Source organism: Talpa occidentalis, unplaced genomic scaffold, assembly GCF_014898055.3.
Source record: "Talpa occidentalis isolate TD23 unplaced genomic scaffold, MPIMG_talOcc4v2.1 talOcc4.7, whole genome shotgun sequence".
NCBI classification, from domain to species: Eukaryota; Metazoa; Chordata; class Mammalia; order Eulipotyphla; family Talpidae; genus Talpa; species Talpa occidentalis.
The window spans coordinates 47528757-47551877 of record NW_023605083.1 but is presented as its reverse complement, the minus strand read 5'-3'; the positions used below and the strand labels follow the sequence as shown (position 1 = coordinate 47551877).

The following is a 23121-nucleotide window of genomic DNA, read 5'->3' as shown; positions in this document are numbered from 1 at the left end:
TATTGCATTGAAGTTTACTACTCAAGGATAGATGTTAGCACAGTATAATTCTAGGCCAAATGGACAAGGTCTTTTTAGGTACCTGTATTTTGAACTTATTGATGCTACTGTTCTGCTCTATTAGTAGGGATAATTGCTATATGACTGCATTGAGTCATTTTGAAAGCTATTAGACTCAATTGAATGCTAAATGCATTTTGCTACAAGTAATATGTTTGGTACTGAAATGAGTTATCAACAGTAAGTTCTGGAATCTTCAGAATTCATGTAACCAAACATGCATCCTTTTCACTTAAGAAATGTGTAACTGGACATCTTGGGATTGCAGTCGAAAGCTTCTTTCTTTTTTTAGGGGGGAGGGTAGTAAGATTAGGATTTTAGTAACTTTATCCCTAATTGCAAATGAGAAGTCATCTGATTTACAAGTGTCACAGGGAAGAGGTGCTACTCATTATATATTACTCAAAAAGATAAAAGAAATTTTATCTAGATCATTGCATTATAATTTATGTAAATTTGAAACTCACATGCAAATTTAACTTGGTCCCAAATCAACATAACTTTGTTAGCCTTTGAAAACACTTCTTCCAGGTTTTATTAATTCTGCAGTTATACATAATTCTCTGGAAAATCTTTCTTTTTTAAATCTAGACATGTTATTTTATTTTCATTTGGTAGTCCAGATGAAAGAAGCTGTAGGATGTACAGTTGAATGTTTCTTTTCTCTTTCTCTTGTGTTTTCACCATTTTACCATCCCGATCAGTTGGTCTAATGATAGCTTTCTCTAGATTCAGAATCTCAGTTTCAAGGCTACCACCTTATTCTAGGGGTAAACTGATGAACTATCAAACTTGCTGAAAACATAGAAAAGTTTTTACTTAGTTTAGGTCAAAAAATGAATTTAAATTCAAGGTGCTCTATAAAATACATGCAGATGCAGAGAAATAAATTAGTATGATGAAGGTCTCTGAGTCTACTGTAATCTGTCTGGCCTGAGCATAGATTAACAGGTCAGTTTAGGCAACATCTAACTCTATCTTTCCTTCTGAAATATGTTCTTGTTATTGACTGTATGACAAACAGGGACTCCATGATGGCATAAATAACTTAAGCTTGCTTAAATCTTTTCTTTTTCTGTTTTATTTTTTAATTTTTAAAAATTTTAGATATCTTTTTTTTTTTTTTAAACAATATAAGCTTTCTCCCCTCAGGTACAGTCACCATAGTTTTCCCATCACCTAAGTGCCTACAGACCTCCACCACACTATCCTTTTCACTTCCTGTTCGTCACTACCCTTCCCCCCTCCTGAGTGTCTCAGATCTATGGTCAATCTTTTTCTGTTTTAAAGTCTCTGATTCCTGGCAGGCTACTATTCAATTCCAATTTCTTATGTGATTATATGTTCCTATGACTAACACAGAAGAAATGATTGTTAGATTGTCAGATTCCCACTGAAAAGTCAAACTGACTCAGGTTGCCTATCTCTGAAAAGAACTCTTAGAAATTCTTTTTGATAAAATTTTCCTTATGCCGTTTAGGGGATGGGTTCAGTACCATTAAGACTTTAAATATTCCCCCATATTAGTAAGATTTGCCATTTATTTATGTCAGTATCCCTGGCCTTATGGGTTAAGGCAAGGAGAATTGTCACTGAGACTATTAGATAATCAGATCCATCCCATTAAGAAAAAAGAAAAATATTTCATTATTTCATCCCCTCTCCAAAGCCATTCTCCTATTAGTTTAATTATAATATTATTTTCAGATGAAGAGATGTTAATTCTCTGGAAATACTTGTAAATGGAAAACATTAGAAAAAGAATATACCATTGAGTTTTGTGTGTGTTGAGGAAGTACTTTGATTTAAGACTACAAATGTCTTAGATACAAGTTTCAAATTTGTAAAAATTATCAGAATACTGATGTTCTTGTGCTGCTTGAACTAAGACTCTTTTTTAATTTTAATACCCTTGATAGAATTCACATATTATCTTTTATTACGATCAAGGTATCAGGCTCCCAAATGGTCTAATAGATCCAAGTTTCTCATCCTGTAGACCATACCCTAGTATGGTAGCCAACGTGTTCTTGCTAAAACAAAAAGCTAATAAGGTATTTCTCCTATGTAAGCCATTCAGTAACTCAATTCAGGGGACATATCTGGCCCCATCCTGTCCTTTCTTGAGCTTTGCATTCTAGTGACTGTCTTCATTTATGTCCGCAGTTGCACCATGCCACTCATCTCTAGTCTCTTACATGGGCCATTCTCTTTCCTAGAATGATCTTATTCATCTACCTCCTCCAAATAACTCCCAATTCCTGCACAATTAAGTCCTTATCATGCTTATACACATACACTTGGCTCCTTTTCATGTCTGTTCATGTCAGCTACATGAACATCCACAGCTCAGTTTCTCTGCAGAGCTGCTGAATAACTTTGTTCCTAGAGCTGGTGATGGTGGTGGCATTGGTGGGTGTGTGTGGGAGGGTTACAGAAGGGAAGGAGATGGATGGGCACCGTGTAAATAGAATTCCCAATTCCAACACTCTTTCCAGAAGCTATGGTTAAAAATGATGTCCTTAAAGATTAACATGTGCCTATAAATTGTGATAAAACACCTGTGATAGTAATCTATGAGTATACAGCCATATTAACAGTGCCAAGCATGGGAAATAGATGCATTAGCTAACCTTGTGTCAAATTTCTCATTCTAAGGCAAGAAATTGGATATAAAATTTATTGAAAATGAGCACATTTTCTATTTGATTTTCCTTTAAAAATCCAGATGGATTTGAAATTGGAATTACAGATAATGCCATATAAGCATTCCTAATGATGTCAGCTCCACTGGGATAAAGTGTCTCACCCCAACCCCTCAGATGGTCAATTATGACTTAAATCCTTCTGAAAGCTCCCTTAAGGCTCCATCGTTATCTAATGTCAATTGTTCAATTATAAATCAGGTTGCAAATGTCTCCAAATTCTGAACACTGAAGAGGTAAATGGGGAAAAAAAAACTGAGAAGTGGAGAAGAACCAGATCAATTTGGACTTTCATTAAACTACACATAATTAACACAGAACAGATGCTTCCCAATTAATTGTGCTGGCTTCAAACCTAGGAAAATCTTTACTGAGTCTCTCGGACAGTACTTAGCAGGGGAAAAAAGCCATTAGAACAACTTATATTCCATAATCATTTATCATAATATTGCTTTAGACACCTACATTCTCTTTGTATATGATAGAATTAACAGCTACTCAGAAGCATATACTTCCATCTAAGAGTTCAAGATTTAAAACATACAATATTGAAAATAACATGTGAAAGGTGAAAAACTTCTAAGTTAGATATGAAGCAAAATCTTGAGAGAACACCTTATTTATTATGTGTAATTATAAATTATATAAACTTTATAGATACACATGTATAATATGTGTAAATCTAAGTGCAAATACTCTACATCATTCATAAAATATTAGTAAAAGAATAAACCTTAGCATTATAGAATATATCACAAAATAAGAAAAGGTCTAATGGACCCTGAAGAAAAAACATCATCTACTAGAAAAAAAGACTGCCTACACAATAAATCCAAGAACTTTAAAAGTTTTCAAAAAGCAAAATTTCAAAGAATGTATGGTCATTACAGTGTCTAACATATTGTTTCTAGCTTTAAAGAGTTAAAAGTATTCATCCTTTCGTTCCCTTCAAAAACTACAATTTTTAAGGATTTTTCTATATCTTTACATGAAGAAATCAAAAAGTTGTAAGAATGAAAATTTAATTGGAGAGAGAATTGTACAATCTAGCTACTCACAAAACACACTAGTCTAATGTATGTCAAAGTATTCATAGTAAATTAAGACTAATTTTGTTTATATTTTCAATTTTTTCCTAAAATTTTGACGATAGCATAGCATTAAAGATCTTTCAAGTAAGATTCTCTGTGAATTTGGTTGTCAGTCTGTTATTCAATAGATATCTGAAATTTTATAAGGTGCATAAAACTGCTATGTACCTCAGTGACACTATTTAGAAAATAATGATAATAGCATTTAAACAGTAGTAGTGTTGTAGGAATCCAATTATGTGAGAGAATCCAAGAAAAATATTTACCAAATTTGCTTAGTACAGTGCAGACAATTTCAGTTGTGCTAATCATGATAATAATATAGATATATACACTATGGGTTAAGTGAATAAACAAGGTTTGGCTAATTTTTCAATTGACTAGCAAGAGTTGGAAATATTATAAATCGAAAGCTGAGAAGACCAGGGGAGAAAGCACAGAATCAATAGCTTGATGAAAATTATAACTCTGTAAAAGTGTGACAGATACTGTTGTCATGATTTGGGGGTTGGAGAGAGGAGATAATCCAATCAAATACGGTAGATTATGGGTGCTTTGGTGACGAGTATGATGTGCTATCACATATCTGAAGAGTGGTGAATCTGTGCCTCTTATATAGCATATATAAGAGGTACCTGTGCCTCTTATATGAGTATCTATGGACTATATAGATATTAGTATTTTAGATGTAGTATTTGAAACCAGTGTTTCCCCAATTAAAAAAAATCAAGAATAAAAACTAGGAAACAAAGTAAAGCAAATTGAGTCTGTGATTAGTGAGTTTTTAAGTCCTTCCTGCTTCCCAGCATCTTCTCTCTCTTTCTAGAGTAGTTAATTAACTTCAGCATTGAGGGATAAAAGGATATACCACAGGAAATCAAAGAGTTGTTATAACCCAAAACAATGCCGAGAGTCTGTGTTGGAGGAGAATCCCTTCAATGACAGAATATGTCATCTGCAGTAAAATGTCATTGTGAACTTCTTCTGGGACAAACAGCTTGAATGCTAAGACACTAACATCCACATCCATATGTCTCAGTGTATGCTTTGCCAAGATGTCTGCTTGCCATTTGCTCTGTCTATACAATGCCAAACACCCAGGTGAAAAGTGAAAAATTAAGTCAGTGTTTCTAAACATCCAGATGTTTGGCACAAAGTAAGTACAATATCTGGATGCATGACAGTGTTTCTCACATTTTCATCTGACTGTTTAGCATCACGTAACATGAACCATTGTTTAGATGCTTAGGATAAGAAAACAAATAGAGAACATGTCACAAATCTGTACCTTTTCTCTAAAGTATTATTAGAGAATCTTGGTCTTAAAAAGGGCTTTAGAAGAGATCTAATGTAACTTCCTCCAATGTCTTTGTGGTATCTCCGCAAGTAATTCCAGGGAACTCCAGAAAAATATGTTATATATTAGGAAAGATTAACCTTTGATCTCTGGTTTTAGGTTATAAGCACGAATACAATTTTATTCTAAAGGTATTGATGGGGTGATTCTGCTGACCCAGATCTACTCATTTTAGTCCTGAGGGGGCAAATTTTTGAAGGGTGAACTGTGAATCCTCACTCTGGTCTTCCATGACTGAGCAATTGTTTCAAAATTCCTTGTAATGCTTAATTTCAAAATGTAAATAATCTCACACCTGACAGAGGTTTTTTTGTATCCATGTTTCTGGTAAAAGATATATGATTTCTTTGGCTATATGGATGTTTACTTCCTGCCTCCCCCAGTTTGATTTTATTTGTATAGCTGATTAAAACAGATCTCATCCCCACTAGTAACTTTGAAAAACTAAGATTGTTGCCATTAAGTAAAGTTCAATTATTAAAATGCAAGCTTTATTTTGGTAATATGAATGAAGTGAAAAATGCAATAGAACTTGCAGATTTCTATTATTTTGCTGTTTCTTTTCTGTTAGAGGAGTTACAAAAGAAAAAAAAAACAGTAAGCTACTTGAATAGTTTATGACCTCTTTAATTTACCTCCTTCTTTACAGTTTGGGGAGATTTCCTTATACTTTCTCTATGTAATTACTCATTGTAATCCAAATTTTCTTTTATGGAGATTGAGTTATACAAGCAAAGCAAGTAAGATAGTCTTTAGGGACTGCAACAGGCAAGTCACTTTGGATTAATGTAGGTCTTACAAGTGCAATATGAAAGTTGTAATGAAACATATGGGAGTCTGGATAACTTACTTCAGTATACTAAAGACCATCACATATATCCCAGGGGTGAAGTCTTGGAATATTCAAAGTTCAAGAAGACAAACTGAAGAAATACCTCTTTATATCTGAAAAAGTCTGATTACAATGTGCTTTGGGATTGCTGGCAACAATTTTAATTTCCTGGGTTTGTCAAAAAAAAAAAAAAAAAAAGAGGAAAAGAAAGAATGCAATAAGAGAAAATACCATAATGTCAGGATGTGGTCATGAGTAAAACTACTGGCAATTATTCAGGCCTGATTAAAGTGGTGGAGAAATAATCTATATAAATAGTATGGTGTTTTTCTTCTGTAAATGAATGATTAGAAAGCTTGCAAAGTTCATTTCTTCAGTGCACGATAGACTCTGAGACTGTGATACCAAATACATCTTACTTACTGTTCTGCCTATCAAAACATATTTTGTAAAAAAAAAGTAGTGTCTAAAGATGGTCAAGTGTGAGTAGTTGTTACTTAGGAACAAATATAACTCCTACCACTGTTATGTATTTTATTTATTTATTTTTTATTTATATAATAGCTTGGGTACAGGTCAGAGGTGCGGGAGGGTGAGAGGATTCACCAGAGACAGAGTGGGGAGCAGAACAGGCAGACAGACCGAAAGCACTGCTGAAGGGAGCAGCGGGCATGACAGGAGAGGTCTGCTGTGCCATGTGGGTATCTCCCTGGCTGGCCAGGGATTAAACTAGTGCTGCACAGGCTGTGGACAGCTTCACAGCACTGTGCCCAACCCAGTGCGCAACCGGGGAGGCCATGTTCTGTATTTTAAATGAGAAATTGCAACATGGATGGCGCTGGAAGGGATCATGCTCAGCGAAATAAGCCAGAAAGAAAAAGAAAAATACCGGACGATCTCACTCATAGCAGGAATCTAGAAAACTTAAATAAGGGACCAAGAAAATGAATAACTATAAGAAAGTGAAAATCAAAATCAACAAAAAACTATGAACCAGAGACACTTTTTGGGGGGTGGGGGGCGGGAGGGGAGGGATTGGGGTCAGAATGGTAGGGTTGCAATTGTATGGGGAATATAAAAATAAAATTTATTATTAAAAAAAATCAATAAAAAGGCAAGCTCGTAAAAAAAATGAGAAATTGAATTCTTTTCAATTATTGGGTGAGATGGGAAAGTAGTAAACAATGTTTTAAATCTCTAGAATTCACTTTATGGTAATACTGCATTAAACACTTCAACACTATTATTCACATGGCCAATTAGAGTAAGAGGGCACACTATCATATAATTCTACAAGGATCATGGACAGAACAGAAGAAAATGGGCTACTCAGCACCAGTACTGCTGTATTTTATCTAATTGCACATGGCCTGTGTTAGCTAAGATAAGGGCATCTCCTGTTATATCAAAAATAGATAACAATTCCTGAAGTTGATAATAATTGACAAAGAAAAAGATCATACTGCAAATGACAAGATGCCTCAGAGGATTATCAAATTTTTTATCTTGAAAAGATTGGATTTTCACAAGACTATCAAAGAGGAGGAGGGAACTGAGAAGAATAAGAAAAACGAGACAGTTAATTGAATTTGAAAGACACATTGACTGTCAACAAGGAGAAAATGAAGGAAATTGCACAGGTAATTCAAGGAAACGCTTCCGAAAAGATTTGACTTTTCAGTTTATAGTGTGTGTATGCAGTGTATGTGTGTGTGTCTGAAAGAGACTGAGAGTTGAAATCATCTTAATATGAATGATAAAGCCAAAACTATTCTCACCATGGTTTTTAGTCAGATAAGAAAAATATTCACTTGTGTAATGAAGTGGAAAGTATATTGTCTTAAGAATTAGGAAACCTGAACTTTGCTGCTCACTAATTGTATAACTTAGACAAGACTCTTAAATTTAAAATCATGGTTTTATTTTGGTTTTTTTTTTTTCTGTTTTTCAGTGGTCCACAGTATCTGTTATTTAGTTACTTAGAACTCAGGCATGCACATATATATCATCTGGTATTTTGTTATAAACAAATTCAGTGAAATAGTTGATTTGAAGTATCTTCAACTCAACAATCTAACAATTTGGAATTTCATCACAAAAGCAAAGTTCAGAAGTGAGATTGCTAGATCATATGATAATTCTATTTTAAATTTTTTGAGGAATCTCAATACCATTTTCCACAATGATTACACCAATTTACATTTTCATAAATAGTGTGCAAGCGCCCCCTATTACCCACATTCTTACCAACATTTGTTATGTTTAGACTTTTTTGATAATAGGCAACCTAAAAGGAGGCATCTCATTGTGATTTTTTATGTGAATTTTATGATGATTAGTGAGTTTGTGCATCTTTTCATGAACCTCTTGCCATTTATACACAGTCTGAGAAAAAGTGTCTATTTAAGTCCTTTGGCCAGGTTTTGATCAAGTTATTTGGGTTTTTTTGCTAATTGGGTTATTTGAGTTCCTTATATAATATGGACATTAATCCCTTATCTATAAATGGTTTGCAGATATTTTCTCTTATTCTATAAGTTGTTTTTCATTTTGATTGTTTATTTTGCTGCGAAAACAAAATTTAGTTTGCTGTAATCTCACTTATTTTACTTTTATTGTCTGTGCTTTTAGTGTCTAATCCAAAAATTCATTGTCAAGACCAATGTCAAAGTGAAACTGAGCAAACCCAAGGGATGTCCAAGTTAGTGGTTCTTATCTACATTCTTATGATTGCAGGACATCACCCAAGAGCAGACACACAGTGCGAAACAACAGTAAGACAGAAAGGATGAGAATTCACAGACGGGCAGGCAGATTGCCACAAGACATCTGTCTTATAGAGAATCTGCTTAACTGAAACCAAGGCTCAAGTCAAAGCCATACATGGCAAACTGGTGGCTTCTCCACGGATACCCCTATTCACAAACAATTCACCAGGATAAATCCCAGGTATACAACTGCCAAAGCACCAGCAGTTCAATTGCCAAAAGTCTCAACTGTTTAAATTGACAAAACCCTTCACCCTGGCCATATTTCCCATTAGCCCCCACTCAGAAGCTGGCTTTTGAGAAGCTCTACCTTCTACCACTGAGTTGGTGTCAGGAAGTAGAATTTAGAAAGTCCCACTTTCTGCGACCAAGTTCACTATGGCTGGAAGGTTGCTCCTCACTTTTCCTCTTATAAAGGAACTTCTCTGCTTTATTTTCTTCTAGAAATCTTAGTGTCAGTCTTACATTCAATCCATTTTGAGTTGAATTTTGTATATGATGTAGATATTCTTCATGGATGTTCAGTTTTCCCAACAGCATTCACTGAAAAGTATTTATTTTCCTGATTGTGTATATTTAATGCTTCATCAAAAATTGACTGCATATGTGTGTGCATGTAGGGTAAATGATTTTCAGGCTTTTCTGCCCTCCTGCCATTAGGATTGCCCTGTCTAATGGGGCACCTGCATTTTGTTACATTGTTGTAAGTTATGTTGTTTACCTCTGTGGGCCATGGCAACAGTATTGAGATATTTGCCAGGAGAAACAGAGGCAGGAGAAAGAGGCAGGAGAGAGAAGGGGAGAAATAACTCCAGAGAAGGCCAGCATGAAGACTTGCCAGGGGCTTAAAGGCCGGCTGGGCTCCAGCCCCCCCCCCCACCACCCATGCCACCCCTGCCTGCCATGTACCTGGTTGCTGCACTACATGTAAAAGCTCAATAAAAGCCTGAGAAAGCCACCAAGGTCTCCAGGACTCACCTTTACCTGGTCTGCTCAGATCATAGACAACCTGCCCTGTGCCCATCTTGCTGCTACAGTGCATCTATATCTGTCTGTCTGTCTGTCTATCTATCTATCTATCTATCTATCTATCTATCTATCTATCTATCTATCTATCTATCCTATCTATTTATCTATCTATCTACCTACCTATCAATCATCTATCTACATATGGGTTTATACTTGGACATTCTATTCTGTTCCATTTAGTTAATATTTTTGTGTTTTTTCCAATACCATATTTGGATTACTATTTATAGCTTTATGATATAATTTGATACATATATAGAGAGAATTCTGCTAAAATATATAACAATATTAATATTTCAATATTCATTTTTGTGACCTAGTGACCAAGTGAATGTGCTGAAACTAATTCCTCCTGTAAGCACCTGTCTTAGATTATAATCTAAGAGTCACAAGTAAATGAGAAGCCCTGATATGCATCTTCCAACATCTCCTGCAACACCTGTGACTGATAAACTCCATTTCAAGTTTTTTAACATGATTTATGTCAGTACCCTAAGGTTATAACAAACGTTAATTTAACAACGTTACAGCAATATACAATAGAATATTATATAACCTTTAAAAAGAAGGAAATCCAAATATACCAACATAGAGGACATTATGATAAATGAAATAACTGGGACAAAGACAGGTACTGTGTGATCTAACTTATATGTGAAATTTAAAATTAAAAGAGTTGAACTTATAGAGCCATTTGGTGGTTATCAGGTTCTGAGGGGTGGCCAAAATATGGAAATATTAATCAAAGATTACAAAGTTGAAATTATGTAAGAGGAGTCCATATGGAGATCTAATGTATAACATGATGACTATAGCTATTGACACTATGTTAGATACTGGAAATATGTTAAAACAATAGGTTTCAGGTGCTCTCATCACCAAAAAAAATTCATAGCTTGAGATATACATTAACTAGCCTGATTATGGTAATCATTTTAGTATATATGCATATATATACATATATTTTACTTTTCACAAATGTACATATATTAAGTAATAACTTGTACACCTAATATATATGCATATATATGATTTTTATTAAAATAAATAGTGAAAGGAAGAAAAAGGTAAAGCAAATACAATAATTTGGCACAGTTGCCTGCTTGATGGTATGAATAATTAAAATTGTCATGATATTAATTGAAGAAAGCCTACTTTTCTCTGTATAATATCAGTATATTATTATATACTTGTATCACAAATATTTTTGTGATATTACTAGAAGTTTCCTAGCCTAAGTGTTTATCCTCCAAACTTAATGTAGATGTCATGAAGGTCAGCCTTAATTTTCTTGATCTGTATAAGGATCTAATAAAATAAAATCAATTCTATATCTTGCATTTTCTTCTCTGTATTAAACTATCTCTCATACGAATGATAAAGACATCATGGAAATGGTCCTGAATTAGTTAATAATAAAAATTTTCTCCCTGAAAGAAATTAATATGTCATTTTGAATACAATTTACTATTACATATTAATTTTAAACAGAATATCAGGCAGGCTCAAGTAAAGATGTTATAATAGTGTCCACAAAGTCCCTCCCTATAAGACAATAAGAAACTTGCATACTTAATTATTATTACACATCAATTATCCACGCATTTGGAAATAGCAAGCTAATGCATTATTTAATTTAACAACAGAATATAAATGCTTCAAAATGTCATTTAAAAATTTTTACTTTAAATTCTCTCTGTATAGAGAGAAAAAAGATGGCAACAAGATGAAGGAACTGGACTTACTTCTCCTTATACTCCTACCTAGCTTGCAGGAAAATGAAGTCAATAACTCCTGCAGGAGGAAGCAGACCACACAGCATACACTGGGAGCAAGGTCCAGAGGACAGGACCCAGCACGCAGTGGAATGGGTCAAGCACATAGACGACCATGTGAGTTGAACTTAGTGGGGCTGGCAGGTCCTGCAAGCAGCAGAGCAGAACTGGCAAGTGGCCCTGAATCAGCAGCCCTGGCAGACCCCAGTGACCTCTGAGATCAGAAATAGAAATGGCCAATTCATGATAGACTGGCAGACCCAAGTGAACCCTGGGGTGGGACCTGGAGGTAGTTACTGACTAAACAACAGAATGCCTAGTAACAGATACAGAGGAAGTTGAAAATTATCAAAGAGAAGATGTGAAGTACTAAGAACTAGAACAGAAGAGAAAGAAATTACAGGGATTTGGGATTCCATTGACTTTCTGTGATATGAACAGGAGCCAAAGACTTATTAAAAGTACCTGCATTCATAATCATATTTACTTATCTTTTTCCATTAGATTAAAACACAGGGAAGACAGGACTGATTTTTTCAGAATGATCTGAAATGCTAAGGAATCACACTGTTAAATCAGGAGGCTGTCAAAATTATCTCATTCAGAAAGACTAACAAATGGAAGCTCCTATCCTGGATGAGAGATGCTACTTACGCTTGTCACTTTCTACTTCCTAGTTGTGTATCAGAAAGTGAAATGAAACTGAACAACTCACTCCAAAAAGCAGCAGTTTAATTTAATGTTATTATTTTTGTTCTTTTATATCCAAAAGGACAGGTTTATTATAAAAAGGGAAGGGAAGTGGACGCTTGCACAGACACAAGCAGGCAGAAAGTGCTGCCCCTGAAAGGGACAGGTTTGCTTAAAGAGACACCTGCCTACTCACAGTCGAGCAGCCTCTGCTGCTTTGCAAAGGGAGGTTAGTGAAGAGAAGCAGCTGCATGGCCACAGGCTGGCAGGAGGGCTGCCAACAAGCAGCAGTTTTACAAACTGTTCCTACCTACTGTCCAAGCAATAAAAAGCTGCCAGAGGACCCCATCCATTAGATGATCCTCTTTAGGTGACACCCACAAGCCAGGAACCCATGCTTTAGTTTTAAGTCCTTTCCTCTTGAGCCCAGAAGAGTTAATATCAATTTACATCTTGTAAAAAAAGTCAAGGGCCTCTGTCTGTTTTCCGTGGGTTGTCACATATCCTTTGCATAAAGTAACACTCAGCCAAGGAGGAAAGTTAAAGCATCCTTAGTAAGTTTCTTATTATTTACTTCTAAATTTCAGGCCTTCTGTAAAACTTTTCTGAGCTCTGTTACCTATAATTTCCCCTTTCTATAGGCAAGTATCTAATTTTCCTGAAGCCCCATTAGAATTTCCTCTCCTTTGAAGAGAAGTTAAAAAATGTTTGTCATTCATCACCCAGACTTACTCTCCTGCCAGGGACCATCCTTTGTTCCCACTGCAGGTCACGCTGCAATGGCAGCAATTGGCAAACCCAGGGCCTGAGTCTTGAAAATAAAGTTGAAGTAGTCATTAAGGCATCTCAATATCTATGTAGTCAAGACCTGAATACATGGGAAACAACTTTTCAGATAATGGCAACTTGGAGGATAAGTGATTTTTATTTGTTTGATAATTGAATATATTACTCTATTATAAACTCCTATTAGTCCTTGGGCAAAAATTTTTATTTTCTGTGCCTTTGGTGTTGGGATTATATGATCTCTGTGTATACAAATTATACATGAAACCAGAATAATATTTGAATTGTGTAGGTTTATTGATCAGGGATTCCCAATTTAGATTTTTATATAAAATGTCAATGTCTGTGATAAGTAACTCTTCATGAGATATCAGACACCTGCATAAAACATGTCAGGTAGGCACAGTTTGGGGTACATTCAAATAGCCTTTAAAATAATTTCTTCTTTTTTTCTTTTTCTATATTTATTTTTTTTCTAAATAAACTGGGAACCCAATTTGTTGTCCGTGAAATTACTCTGCGGACTCTTCAAGTGTATTCCTCTCAGAACTGTCCTCTTGGAACATAATTTGTTCTGAAAGCAGCATTCATCTGATTTGTCTCTATAATCATTGTTTTAGATGAGCGTTCTTCCAAGGACAAATTTAAAAGCACTAATACAGCTTTATCTGCTTGAAGTGGCCTGCTCCGTCATGGGCATTTATGAAGTTTTCCCGTCCGGCTCTAGTGTTCGCAGTAAGTAGTGCCATGTTTTTATTCTGCTTTCACAAGAGCCCTGTACTCTTTGCTCTAATATGTTAGGGAAGGTGCTTCTCCAAAGAGGGAGGATGGGGGTCTCAGAAAGATCGAAAGTGGTTACAGTTGAAGGAGAAGAAAAAGCTTTGTCAGTTGTCCAGGCTTGGTGAAATCATTATCGCATGAAAGTGACCATGAATCTTTCTATTGTACAGGTTGACAGGGGTGCATCTAAGTTAAGTTGACATGGTCAGTATATATTGTATATAGCTGTGGGGTGTGTGTGTATGTGTGTGTGAGTGTGTAGTGTATACATGTAGACATGTGATTTTTATTTCAAAATCAAGTAATTCTTGATTATAATCAAGAATAATTGAGCCCACTCTATGGAATGAACTCTGGTGCTTAGTAAACATTTAATTTAATACTAAGCAATAACAGGAATTTATAGAGGATTTTATTATGATTCCTAAGGATCCTTGTTTGTTTCCTGTGCCCCCAGATATAGAAGTGTGGATTTGGAATCAACTCCTTGTTCTATCGTTTCCTACATGTTAGAATCAGGCAAGCTACTTAGTTATTTTTACTTTATTCCTCTGTAAAATAGGAATAGCAACTTGTCAGTTATTTAAAACTTACAACAATATTGTTATGCTATCAGGGTAACTCTCAAGAAACACAAGTAATTTTACTGAACAGTATGTTTCTAACAGTGTATAGGACCCAGCAACAGTGGGATAGATGTTTATTCCTCTAGAGTACATGACTAGAAACTGTTCAGAACTGATGTGAACAATCTGGTTCTAGAAACTCAGAGATTTTTTTGGAGACAAAGTTGAAAATGTTGATGAGAGTGAGTGTTTGTCTCTTCTTCTTAACTTTGCTACCAGTTGCGATAAAGTTAATCTCAGAACAAATTCTATTGTCTTACATACACACATTAATTAAATATACATTAGTGGACAAACACAACAGTTAATACATCATTGAGGTTTGATGTAGACCAAGCTCCCAATCTTTTTCAAACAAATGATACCTCAGATGAATGATTCAGTTCACTAGAAACAGACATAACATTTCAGATGCTTATTTTATCTTTATCAGTTAGCATCGGGCAATAAAAAATTCCACCACACAAAGACCAGACTTGAGACTTTGCAATGTAGATTTAGGTACCATCTTGCTATTTGTGTTTCTCTTTCCAAAGTCAGATATTAAATTCCTACTATCCCCCAACTATGTGATGATACTTGGAGGTGGGAACTTTGGGAGGTAATTAGGTTTAGATTAAATAATGAAGGAAAGCCCTCATGTTGGGGTTAGTGCCCATTTAAGAAGAGGATTGGAGAGAGATCCCTATCCATACGAGGAATAGGAAAAGGCCAGTGTGAGTGCAACAAGGCAGTTACCTCCAAGACAGGAAGAGGAGCTTCACCAAGAACTCAGTCTGCTAACCTTGACCTTGAACTTCTCAATCTCCAAACATGCAAGAAATGTTTGTTGTATAAGCCACTTAGTCTTTGTTATAGCATGCTGCGGTGACTGAGTCACATCCCAAAGAGTACAGGTGGTAGATCTCATAGATGCTAATTCCTCATTTTATGAAAGTGAAGTATGTTTCCAAAAATATTTTATCCAATACATATCTTGAATTCTACTAATTTCACAATTGAGAACCCATTTCTGACATCCATTATGCTGATTAACAAGTCACTAAATTCACCAAATAAAATTTATTTCCAACATTAATTATGCTAATTTATCACTCATCTGGGATTTCATTAACTTTAAAGGTACATGAAGCTTTTGTTGTAGAAACCTCTGAAATATAACTTTTCTGATTTTACACTGGCTGACCATCTATGGAGTAGTTATTTTTATCGGAACAAACAACTGTCTGATACTACCAAAGAAAAGAGAAAAGCACTAATGCATACATTCATATCCCACTTTTTGCTGAAGACTTTTAAGACAGTGAATAACACCACAACAACAGATATCCAACAATTTCTTGCTCTCTCTCTTTCAGACCTATGTTTTTAATTCCTCTTTTCTAGTGAAAGTAGTCTTGCGGGGTTTGTCATGCACTGGAGCTTTTTTGCAGGTTGGTTCTTCTGTGAATCCACATCAGTAATGTATCCTTCTCCCCAACCCCACACAACCTATGCAGAAGCCAGGACTCCTGGTTACTTCCTTTCACCAAGTATTGCTCTCTGGATGAAGACCCCTGATATTTTTAAGTTTGACAATGCCATGATTATCACATGTGGCCCATGATGACCTGACATTGATCCCTACTGCCTTTTCATCAAGGATAGTAAAGAAATGTATGGGGAGAATAATCAGAGTAGAATTTCTCAGGCCAATGAACATAGTACAATTTTCTATAGCACAGAGACTACACATGGTGACATATATGATCATTCTGTTAATCCTATATCTTTACATTTCTCACATTTTGCCCACATACACCTTTAGCCGATTTGCAAATCCCTAAACTCTGAAACTAGAAAATCAAAAAGTCAGCCAGTGGCAGGAATAATTGTGCTTATGGAGAAACCTAAAATTAAAAATGAAAACAAAAAACACAACCAGGTGTAATGTAATCTAAACACATATACTGTACCTGTTCTGTTGTTTCACACAGAAATATAAACTTGGAACAGTTAGTAAAGCATGCAAATGCATTAGATATCTTTGCTGTTGCCAACATGAAATGTGCATGTCTTTTAGTGTGTGTCTGTGAGTAGGTTTAAGGAAATAAACAGGTGATACATGCCTACTTCTGCCCACTGACACCCTCTCCATTTTGGCAAGACACAGATGTTTGCTGAAGAATAGTCTTTCCTTGCCTTTTTGTTTCTCTTTCCCTCACCTTAAGATTTATATAGAAGCCATTTCCTCTTGGTTCATTCTTGCACCTAAATTTAGTGGTCCATTCTAGTTTATTTATTCTAGATGTTTCTTTTGTACCTCATGACATATGATATATTGTGGGTAGCCATGCTTTTTCACTGGCCCTTATCTTGGATTTCTTGGCATCCTAATTTTTTTTAGGTGATGCAATTTCAGGTAAAACAAAACAAAAACCTGCTAAATTTTGCTCTTGGTCCTCAATAGTGTTCACAATATCCCTAGTTAGGGTATTATTCACTGTAAACACAGCAATCACTTAGACAGCTTTTTCTAGGGGTAGAAGTAGCAATGATATGCTTCAAACAGCAAAAAGTTGAAGTTTTTGAACAATGAGGTAATGAAGATCATTGAAAATTAATCAATACCATTATTTGCATTAGTCTAGAAAACAAACAAACTTGAAAACCCTTGGTTTCATGAAATTAACCGTAATCCTTTTCTAAAATAGTGGTTCCAGTAAGTGCACCTTGGACAATTCAATGCAAGATTTAGATGTTTTTCTTTTTACACAGAAAGATACACATAATTTTACATACTGTTTTGGAAATTTACTTGAAGCCCTTTCATGAATCCCAGATTTTATACTCCTAATCTAAACATATACTGCGTTATAAATTTAGATAAAATCAAGCATTGGGGTTCTGGCTACGTGATAATATTATTTCCAATTTCTGTTTCCATAAACTGAATTGTACTTCCTAATATCAAACAAAGTCCCATTTCACTTGGTATACATTAAATAACCAAGTGCCTTTGTTTTGAGATAGACTGTTTGAGTCTTGTCCATTTGAAAGGAGACCCAAAGACCAGTATTGCTTTTGTTAATGTTAGATCACCACACTGTGGAAGACAAATAAATATAAATTAGATAATAATTAGCTTTCACTATGCTTCTTAGTGATTCTGATCAAGTGGAAAATGGGATAAATTGTGCAAGATTTTTCTCAAAATGAAGCTTTTTTTTTTTGTTTTTTGAGAGTAAATTAAGGGCCTTGAAAACTGCATTAACTCTTTGGCTAGTTTTAGTATTTCAGTAGCTTATCAAGCATTAGAAAATGTTATCCTTCACTTAGTAATTTTCTGATGCCATGATCAATCTTTTTGCTTCTAATTTCTTTCAAAATATGATGAGTTTCACTGAAATACTCACATTAATCATTTTTTAAAATGAGATTGTTGTTTTATTTTTTAAATATTAATTTTTTATTTATACAAGAGCTGGGGTACAGGCCAGAGGCGTAGGAGGGTGAGAGGATTCACCAGAGACAGAATGGGGAGCAGAACAGGCAGACAGACGGAAAGCACTGCTGAGAAGAGCAGCAGCGTGACTGGAGAGGTTGCCTTGCCATGTGGCCATAGCCCTGACCGGCCGGGAATCGAACCCGTGCTGCAGAGGCTGCGGACAGCTTCACAGAGCTGTGCTCAACCAGCTGTGCCACCGGGGAGGCCCCACATATTAATCATTTAATAATTTTAATTGCCCTGCTAAAATTTGTTTTAAACCAACATTCTTTCTACAAGGAAGAAGAAATTCAAAGTGAAATGTTAAAATACTAAAATAGCAAGTGATTTTTAGGACTTATGAATGAATAATATAATAATAACTCTAAAGCTAGCAAAATATATAACCATAAACCATAAACATAAATCTCATGTTCCCGAAAGCAGCTATGTTCACAAATATAGCTGATGAGTTGTATGTTCATTGTATGTGAATTTTGTATTGTTCAGAGTAATAGATTTAAATCATCAATGTTATGAAATAACCCAGAGGCTACCAAGTGATGAGTGTCTCTGTTCGGTACTTTAAGGAGATGAATACAGAAATGATGTATTGAGCTAGATTGATCCTTTAATCTGAATGTCTTTACTATGTGAAGGTAGTGGCTTATGATTTAAATGTCCTTTCCTGTCTATAGCGACATCAATGACCTATTAAGTAGGATTTTGAACAGTGATTCCAACAGTGCTATGAGAGATTCATATTTCCAGCCCTATGTAGTGTCAGTGTTTCTGGCTTCTGAATTATAGTGCTGTAGGTGGAGAGAAGAGACTGAGTCAGATGATAAAGTAAAAATTTCTTTCATGGATGATCAAAAGTTGTCTTTACTATTGCCTCAGCCAATTCACTTAAACTCATCATTTACAAAATACTGACCTGGTATTAACTGTAGATTTTGTAGAACACCCTCTAGTGGCATGCAATGGCATTAAGAAAGAATTTAAAACTGGGAGAGGTTATGGAATGGAAAGTTATAATGCATTAATATTTCCAAGCTTACTTTTGGACAACAGATGTTTGTTTATATTAGCAACACAAGCTCTTTCAGTGTTCTTTACATTTTTGGCTCAATAATCACTTGAAGGAGGTAAATAGTCCTGTCAAACACAGAGAGATCACACTCGTGAGCCAATGGCCCAGAAAGTCAAATTCTGTAGTATAAATAGTTATTATTTTGTATCATATTGTAAAATGATTACCTGGAATTTTAAAAACTGTGTTTCTTTACATTTTAACATTTTGTTCTTGGTTGATAGAAATATTTCATAATTTATTAGATGACGTTGTGGAATTATTTAAATATGCAAATGGCACCCAAATTAACAACTTAACCACTCATATTCCAAAGTTTATTCTAAGCTGGCTTTGAAACCTAGGTTAAAACTTCTATCAAAAGGTAGAAATTCATTAATATTTTAAAATGTAGTACATTAATAACATTTCCATATAAGTATAAATAAATTTGGTACAAAATATTCCACAAACAGAATAACAACAGTAAAACAACCCCAAAGATCTCAAAATTGACATCCATTCTTGGTATTTATAGGAGGATATATATGTGTGTCAATTATAGACATTTCAAATATTTTTCTCATTCTGTATTTCTGTTCATCAGTGACGTGATCATACACATTTAGAAGAGACCTTCTAAATGTTTATAGCAGGGGATTTATCTCCTAACAGGGACAATTTCAATCCAAGTCAATTTATAGTTTGTGCAAAATTTCATTGTAACAAACACAAACAATTCAGTGACTACAATGGAGAATATTTCTAGGTGATGCTATTACCAGGTAAGCAAACAATTCTGCATGAGAGGCTGTTCCATGGGTGATCAATTTTTCAAAGTGTTTATTCCTTTCCTATAGCTTCTTTTCTTATTTTAATTTTCAGTACAATATGAACACATAGGATGTATAAAAGTTCTGTATTTTTTTCCTGTATGCAATATTGTGACCTTGAATTTTGGGCCTGTAGTAATCTAAGAGAGACAGCGGTTTATTCATCAAGCTGTTAAAGTGCAGGTCAATCTTAAGGCTAAGCTACAAGGTATGTAAATCATCAAACCTAGGCCTCCCAAGTCTAGACATTAACCCAACAAACCTCCAAATTCTAATTAGCTTTCTCTTTAACCTCATTTTACTTTCCCTTTCCATTTTCATTGTGTAAAATTTCAAGCTGATAATGGGATAAAATTGCTTCTACCTTTGTTTAGGAGATATGTCATTTCAAAATTTAATATCTGAAAAATGTCCAAAGGGGAATTTCATCAGATACACTCTACTCATTAGTAGAAAGGTTATTGAGTTCTCTATAGAGTACATGTAGAATATAAGGACTTTTTTGGATTCTTTCTTATTTTATTCTTTTTCATTCTTGTCTCTTAAGCTATCTATATTTACAAATATATAATCAGGTATATTTGATACATGCAGAAATCCACCAGCAAAAGAAAGCTGTGCAAATAAACATTTTGAATTATTTTAAGTTAAAGCCTCTGGCAATTTACTCTTATGTTCATATATTCTTTAATGTGATTTTTAATAAATCATGGAAAATTGATGACCAAACTATTTTTCAGTATTTTTTATATTTCATATTTATAAAACATAATTATTGCAATTTAAAGTGTTTATATATATTTAATATATAGCACAGTTATTTGTTTCATGGTTGTCAAGAAGCAGGTTGTATTGGAAACATACTCATTAGTAAAAATATTATTCTAGATTTTAGAAGGGTGTAAATGGAATTATTATTTCTTAATCAACATTGATTATCATAGTTAGTCTTACTATTCTTTCTTATTTGAGCTAGCATATAACACTTTGTGCTATGTTTTTCCATTCTACTTTTGATATCATGAGCTCAAGGTGGTTGTAGAAAATGCTTTAGTGTTATAGGTAGAGAAGAGACAGTAGGATTTGGAAGGTGGTTTCATAGTTTAAGGAAAATATTAATTTGGTTTTGTTGTGTTGACTTTTGCTTGCTTTTCCAAAAGTCTCTTCTTCACTGGTAAGCCCAAAATGTCAGTCTGTAATCCTACAAAGAGCTTTACCAGGTGTGTGTACTGTCTGGATCACATAGTTCAATGAGCTGTATTATCTGCCTCAATACAATCTCTTCTCAAGCCGGTTACTAATGCTGTAATCATAACCCTTGAAATGTATGGGTAAATAAAGAGTTTTTTATCAGAAATGTGTAACTTCCATTCACTTTTCTCAAGAGACTCTTAATGGTAGACTATGGTAAAAGGAACAGTTTCTTTTTTCCTCTTTACTTGAAAACAATAAACTGTACCCATGATGTCAAGATTTCTTTCCAGTGCCTCATTAAATTGGCTCCCACGTTATGTAAAGACCCTTGTGAGGGATGTTTCTAGAGGAAATATGTTTTATTAAATTCCCATGCAACTCCTTTCCCCAAGCTGTGCTATTGCCTTTAGACCAAAGAAGGGCCACAGAGATGTTTTATCTCTTCCTGAGATTATTTAACAAATAATTTCCCTGCCATTTTCCCTATAAATAATAATTTATAACAGTACATAATTACTCCAGTCATTTCCTCTATATTGAATGGTCTCATATGCAGGTCCTGCTCTGGGTTGGCATGTGGAATAGATTAGATATATTTTTTTTTATTTTTACAGATTTATTTATACAAAAACTGGGGTACAGACCAGATGTGTGGGAGAGTGAGGATTCACCAGAGAGAGAGTGGGGAACAGAACAGGCAGACTGACGAAATACACCACTGAGGGGAGCAGCGGGCGAGACAGGAGAGGTCTGCTTGTCATGTGGGTTGCTCTGAGTCTGGGCAGGTATTGAACTCCTGCTGCAGAGGCTGTGGACAGCTTCACAGTGCTGCGCTCAACTGCTTGCATCACCAGGGAGGCCAAGATTAGATATTTTATAATACCAATCTGATATCATTTCCACACACATATACACACAAATATTTACCTAGCAGAGCTCTTCTTTTGTTTTCTCAAAGATTGGGGCACAGCAGATAAAGCATTGTTCTTCTCTACCATGAACCATAAAATTAGATTGGATTTTTTCATGTTTTTCCAGGACTTCACTCCATATTACTGGAATAAAATGTTAGATTCTCAGAACTTGAGTAGTTTAAAGTCATTCTGTAATTTCTCCATAGTATTTCTTCAAAAAGGAGGCTCTCTTCAAGAGTTTCACAGTCCACATTTTAAAACTCTGGTCATAGAGTTTTGACCAGTTCTGCAGGTAGAACAAATAAAATATTTTTCCTTATACTCAGGGTGTTTTCTTTCTCAATGCCCTTTTAGATTTTCTGGTTTATACCTTCTGGAGTTTTCTAGATCATTATCCTTCACTTGTAAATATAAGAGGGAAAACATTCATGAAACATTTCTTTTTTGCACATTAGACTTTTGGTAAAGGCTGTCACTAAAAGGCTGTGATACATAAACATACCTCTACTAACACAGACTATCAATGCCATGTATTGTTTAGACTATGTTTCCTTCCTGTGTTTTATGGGATCAGGTCTTCCATTCAAGTCTTTCATCCATATTAAGTTATTTTGTGTGTGTGATGTGAGATAGTGGTATAGTTTCATTCTTTTGCAAGTGACTGTCCATTTTTTGAAGCACCATTTTTTGAAGAGATTTTCCACACGCCATTGTATACTCTTGGCTCTTTTGTTGTAAATTAAGTGACCATGAAATTGTGGGTTTATTCATGGGCTCTCAATTCTATTCCATTGGACTGTGTGCCTACATATATTCCAACACCATAGTGTTTTGATTACTATAGGTAATAACCAGTTTGAAATCTGAAAATGTGATATCTCCATTCATTTTGTAGGATCACTTTGGTTCTTCAGAGGCTTTTGTGACTCCATATAATTTCCAGTACTATTTTTGGCTTTTGCTGACTTTGGTATGTACTGAGACCTGTTTTTGCAGTTGCTGAGTCATCAGGGTGGGGAAGAGTCCTGGAGGGTTCCAGCCACTTGTGAGAATGTGCTGGCACAGGGTGTCTGTGGCACCTTCAGTATTCCTCCTTGCTCAGGTTCAATAGCTGAGACTGTATGCTCTGGGTTACAATGTGCT

At 35.0% G+C, this 23121-nt stretch overlaps 1 long non-coding RNA gene across 1 annotated transcript in view; it reads left to right on the top strand.

The window, feature by feature from the left end:
- LOC119232142 (uncharacterized) overlaps window positions 1-23121 on the top strand; it is a 90469-nt gene that overhangs the window by 22544 nt on the left and 44804 nt on the right. The window contains exons 2-5 of the long non-coding RNA XR_005122017.2: window positions 7560-7685; window positions 8782-8994; window positions 11610-11734; window positions 13714-13828. This is a non-coding gene — a long non-coding RNA (uncharacterized LOC119232142). The remainder of the gene's footprint in view (window positions 1-7559; window positions 7686-8781; window positions 8995-11609; window positions 11735-13713; window positions 13829-23121) is intronic.